The 5,000-nt window shown below is 46.5% G+C and overlaps 1 non-coding gene across 1 annotated transcript in view; it reads left to right on the forward strand.

Moving 5' to 3' along the window:
- Positions 1 to 3,542: 3,542 nt before the first annotated feature.
- The window catches only part of LOC125501526, a 1,914-nt gene continuing 456 nt past the window's right edge, over positions 3,543 to 5,000 (forward strand). The window contains exon 1 of the ribosomal RNA XR_007279116.1: positions 3,543 to 5,000. This exon is cut by the window's right edge and continues 456 nt beyond it. This is a non-coding gene — a ribosomal RNA (small subunit ribosomal RNA).

The following is a 5,000-nucleotide window of genomic DNA, read 5'->3' on the forward strand; positions in this document are numbered from 1 at the left end:
GTCCGAAAGAGTCGCGCATCACTCGTTGGATCGAAAAATTTTCAAAGTCCGAAAGAGTCGCGCATTACTCGTTGGATCGAAAAATTTTCAAAGTCCGAAAGAGTCGCGCATCACTCGTTGGATCGAAAAATTTTCAAAGTCCGAAAGAGTCGCGCATCACTCGTTGGATCGAAAAATTTTCAAAGTCCGAAAGAGTCGCGCATCACTCGTTGGATCGAAAAATTTTCAAAGTCCGAAAGAGTCGCGCATCACTCGTTGGATCGAAAAATTTTCAAAGTCCGAAAGAGTCGCGCATCACTCGTTGGATCGAAAAATTTTCAAAGTCCGAAAGAGTCGCGCATCACTCGTTGGATCGAAAAATTTTCAAAGTCCGAAAGAGTCGCGCATCACTCGTTGGATCGAAAAATTTTCAAAGTCCGAAAGAGTCGCGCATCACTCGTTGGATCGAAAAATTTTCAAAGTCCGAAAGAGTCGCGCATCACTCGTTGGATCGAAAAATTTTCAAAGTCCGAAAGAGTCGCGCATCACTCGTTGGATCGAAAAATTTTCAAAGTCCGAAAGAGTCGCGCATCACTCGTTGGATCGAAAAATTTTCAAAGTCCGAAAGAGTCGCGCATCACTCGTTGGATCGAAAAATTTTCAAAGTCCGAAAGAGTCGCGCATCACTCGTTGGATCGAAAAATTTTCAAAGTCCGAAAGAGTCGCGCATCACTCGTTGGATCGAAAAATTTTCAAAGTCCGAAAGAGTCGCGCATCACTCGTTGGATCGAAAAATTTTCAAAGTCCGAAAGAGTCGCGCATCACTCGTTGGATCGAAAAATTTTCAAAGTCCGAAAGAGTCGCGCATCACTCGTTGGATCGAAAAATTTTCAAAGTCCGAAAGAGTCGCGCATCACTCGTTGGATCGAAAAATTTTCAAAGTCCGAAAGAGTCGCGCATCACTCGTTGGATCGAAAAATTTTCAAAGTCCGAAAGAGTCGCGCATCACTCGTTGGATCGAAAAATTTTCAAAGTCCGAAAGAGTCGCGCATCACTCGTTGGATCGAAAAATTTTCAAAGTCCGAAAGAGTCGCGCATCACTCGTTGGATCGAAAAATTTTCAAAGTCCGAAAGAGTCGCGCATCACTCGTTGGATCGAAAAATTTTCAAAGTCCGAAAGAGTCGCGCATCACTCGTTGGATCGAAAAATTTTCAAAGTCCGAAAGAGTCGCGCATCACTCGTTGGATCGAAAAATTTTCAAAGTCCGAAAGAGTCGCGCATCACTCGTTGGATCGAAAAATTTTCAAAGTCCGAAAGAGTCGCGCATCACTCGTTGGATCGAAAAATTTTCAAAGTCCGAAAGAGTCGCGCATCACTCGTTGGATCGAAAAATTTTCAAAGTCCGAAAGAGTCGCGCATCACTCGTTGGATCGAAAAATTTTCAAAGTCCGAAAGAGTCGCGCATCACTCGTTGGATCGAAAAATTTTCAAAGTCCGAAAGAGTCGCGCATCACTCGTTGGATCGAAAAATTTTCAAAGTCCGAAAGAGTCGCGCATCACTCGTTGGATCGAAAAATTTTCAAAGTCCGAAAGAGTCGCGCATCACTCGTTGGATCGAAAAATTTTCAAAGTCCGAAAGAGTCGCGCATCACTCGTTGGATCGAAAAATTTTCAAAGTCCGAAAGAGTCGCGCATCACTCGTTGGATCGAAAAATTTTCAAAGTCCGAAAGAGTCGCGCATCACTCGTTGGATCGAAAAATTTTCAAAGTCCGAAAGAGTCGCGCATCACTCGTTGGATCGAAAAATTTTCAAAGTCCGAAAGAGTCGCGCATCACTCGTTGGATCGAAAAATTTTCAAAGTCCGAAAGAGTCGCGCATCACTCGTTGGATCGAAAAATTTTCAAAGTCCGAAAGAGTCGCGCATCACTCGTTGGATCGAAAAATTTTCAAAGTCCGAAAGAGTCGCGCATCACTCGTTGGAACGAAAAATTTTCAAAGTCCGAAAGAGTCGCGCATCACTCGTTGGATCGAAAAATTTTCAAAGTCCGAAAGAGTCGCGCATCACTCGTTGGATCGAAAAATTTTCAAAGTCCGAAAGAGTCGCGCATCACTCGTTGGATCGAAAAATTTTCAAAGTCCGAAAGAGTCGCGCATCACTCGTTGGATCGAAAAATTTTCAAAGTCCGAAAGAGTCGCGCATCACTCGTTGGATCGAAAAATTTTCAAAGTCCGAAAGAGTCGCGCATCACTCGTTGGATCGAAAAATTTTCAAAGTCCGAAAGAGTCGCGCATCACTCGTTGGATCGAAAAATTTTCAAAGTCCGAAAGAGTCGCGCATCACTCGTTGGATCGAAAAATTTTCAAAGTCCGAAAGAGTCGCGCATCACTCGTTGGATCGAAAAATTTTCAAAGTCCGAAAGAGTCGCGCATCACTCGTTGGATCGAAAAATTTTCAAAGTCCGAAAGAGTCGCGCATCACTCGTTGGATCGAAAAATTTTCAAAGTCCGAAAGAGTCGCGCATCACTCGTTGGATCGAAAAATTTTCAAAGTCCGAAAGAGTCGCGCATCACTCGTTGGATCGAAAAATTTTCAAAGTCCGAAAGAGTCGCGCATCACTCGTTGGATCGAAAAATTTTCAAAGTCCGAAAGAGTCGCGCATCACTCGTTGGATCGAAAAATTTTCAAAGTCCCAACGATTCTCGCATGGAACTAAGTTCCAACGTACTGCCAAATTTTTCAGGTCGCGTTGCTGTTTTGCCCCATAAGGAACACGTGTTATGACCGGCCGGCTCCGACGTCCGAGCGGCACCGTTGATACTTCATGCACCGAGCGGTCTCGACCGGTCGGTCGGCACCTAGTCCTCGGGTTTCGGAACTTTCGACTTGTTTCGGCCCGTATCTCGACATCCCTTTGCGGGTTTGTTGTCGGGGCTATGGTTTCGTCCTCACCGTGTCACGAACACGCAGACAAAAATTTTTTTCGAATTTTGAAAATTTTTCGTCTGAGCGGAGATTCGCACCACAGGCGTTCGTTTCGTTCCGGTAAGAACCACTCTCACGAGTTCAAAGTTTTTCCGAGCGCTCACGTTTCGCAGGGGCGAGTTCTTCGCTCCGTCTAGAAAATATGATTCAATTTGAATCGTCGACACTACATAACCGCGGGTCGGTGTCTAAGACCGAATGGCCCTTTATGCGGTGACCAGAAAGTCTTCTCTCGCAAGTCGAGGGAAGCAGTCGAACAGAGGCATCAACTCGCCACATTCCGTGCGTATCACAGTCTGTTCGCAGACGGTACACATTGATTTCCAATCGTACTCCCGACGCTTGCAATCTAGCCGAAGGATACGAGAAGGATAATTCGAACGATTTGCACCGGGGAGTCGACAAAAATTGTCTTCACCCGAGGAAACACAAAGTCGAACAGAGCGCTCTGAGCGCTAGTACGCGTACACAAGTTGTGCGGTACCAGATATACATATTATATTAAAACGTGTGGCCGACCGGGCAAAGACTCGGCGGCATGGGGCAACACACGAAAAGAGCTACCAATAACACAAAGCTCCCTGGTTGATCCTGCCAGTAGTCATATGCTTGTCTCAAAGATTAAGCCATGCATGTCTCAGTGCAAGCCATATTAAGGTGAAACCGCGAATGGCTCATTAAATCAGTTATGGTTTCTTAGATCGTACCCACATTTACTTGGATAACTGTGGTAATTCTAGAGCTAATACATGCAAACAGAGTTCCGACCAGAGATGGGAGGAATGCTTTTATTAGATCAAAACCAATCGGTGGCGGGTTCGTCCCGTCCGCCGTTTACTTTGGTGACTCTGAATAACTTTGGGCTGATCGCACGGTCTTGGTACCGGCGACGCATCTTTCAAATGTCTGCCTTATCAACTGTCGATGGTAGGTTCTGCGCCTACCATGGTTGTAACGGGTAACGGGGAATCAGGGTTCGATTCCGGAGAGGGAGCCTGAGAAACGGCTACCACATCCAAGGAAGGCAGCAGGCGCGCAAATTACCCACTCCCGGCACGGGGAGGTAGTGACGAAAAATAACGATACGGGACTCATCCGAGGCCCCGTAATCGGAATGAGTACACTTTAAATCCTTTAACGAGGATCAATTGGAGGGCAAGTCTGGTGCCAGCAGCCGCGGTAATTCCAGCTCCAATAGCGTATATTAAAGTTGTTGCGGTTAAAAAGCTCGTAGTTGAATCTGTGTCCCACGCTGTCGGTTCACCGCTCGCGGTGTTTAACTGGCATGATTGTGGGACGTCCTACCGGTGGGCTTAGCCTTTCGGGGCGGCCCAACTAATATCCCATCGCGGTGCTCTTCATTGAGTGTCGAGGTGGGCCGGTACGTTTACTTTGAACAAATTAGAGTGCTTAAAGCAGGCTATTTTCGCCTGAATACTGTGTGCATGGAATAATGGAATAGGACCTCGGTTCTATTTTGTTGGTTTTCGGAACCCCGAGGTAATGATTAATAGGAACAGATGGGGGCATTCGTATTGCGACGTTAGAGGTGAAATTCTTGGATCGTCGCAAGACGGACAGAAGCGAAAGCATTTGCCAAAAATGTTTTCTTTAATCAAGAACGAAAGTTAGAGGTTCGAAGGCGATCAGATACCGCCCTAGTTCTAACCATAAACGATGCCAGCTAGCGATCCGCCGAAGTTCCTCCGATGACTCGGCGGGCAGCTTCCGGGAAACCAAAGCTTTTGGGTTCCGGGGGAAGTATGGTTGCAAAGCTGAAACTTAAAGGAATTGACGGAAGGGCACCACCAGGAGTGGAGCCTGCGGCTTAATTTGACTCAACACGGGAAACCTCACCAGGCCCGGACACCGGAAGGATTGACAGATTGAGAGCTCTTTCTTGATTCGGTGGGTGGTGGTGCATGGCCGTTCTTAGTTGGTGGAGCGATTTGTCTGGTTAATTCCGATAACGAACGAGACTCTAGCCTGCTAAATAGGCGTACTTTCCGGTATCTCGAAGGCCCCCGGCTTCGGTC

The sequence above is a fragment of the Athalia rosae genome, chromosome 6 (genome assembly GCF_917208135.1).
Source record: "Athalia rosae chromosome 6, iyAthRosa1.1, whole genome shotgun sequence".
Taxonomy (NCBI): Eukaryota; Metazoa; Arthropoda; class Insecta; order Hymenoptera; family Athaliidae; genus Athalia; species Athalia rosae.